Source organism: Bison bison, unplaced genomic scaffold (genome assembly GCF_000754665.1).
Source record: "Bison bison bison isolate TAMUID 2011002044 unplaced genomic scaffold, Bison_UMD1.0 scf7180017864184, whole genome shotgun sequence".
NCBI classification, from domain to species: Eukaryota; Metazoa; Chordata; class Mammalia; order Artiodactyla; family Bovidae; genus Bison; species Bison bison.
In genome coordinates, this window is record NW_011494756.1 from 765,706 (window position 1) to 766,186 (window position 481).

General features: G+C 44.7%; 1 protein-coding gene across 1 annotated transcript in view; it reads left to right on the forward strand.

Annotated features, from left to right (window-relative positions):
• EFCAB6 (EF-hand calcium binding domain 6) overlaps positions 1–481 on the forward strand; it is a 255,659-nt gene that overhangs the window by 147,708 nt on the left and 107,470 nt on the right. The window lies entirely within an intron of this gene.

Sequence of the window (481 nt, forward strand, 5' to 3'; positions counted from 1 at the left end):
AGAAAATGAAGATCATGGCATCCGGTCCCACCACTTCATGGGAAATAGATGGGGAAACAGTGGAAACAGTGTCAGACTTTCTTTTTCTGGGCTCCAAAATCACTGCAGATGGTGACTGCAGCCATGAAATTAAAAGAGGCTTACTCCTTGGAAGGAAGGTTATAACCAACCTAGATAGCATATTGAAAAGCAGAGACATTACTTTGCCAACAAAGGTCTGTCTAGTCAAGGCTATGGTTTTTCCAGTGGTCATGTATGGATGTGAGAGTTGGACTGTGAAGAAGGCTGAGCGCCAAAGAATTGATGCTTTTGAACTGTGGTGTTGGAGAAGACTCTTGAGAGTCCCTGGACTGCAAGGAGATCCAACCAGTCCATTCTGAAGGAGATCAGCCCTGGGATTTCTTTGGAAGGAATGATGCTAAAGCTGAAACTCCAGTACTTTGGCCACCTCATGCGAAGAGTTGACTCATTGGAAAAGACT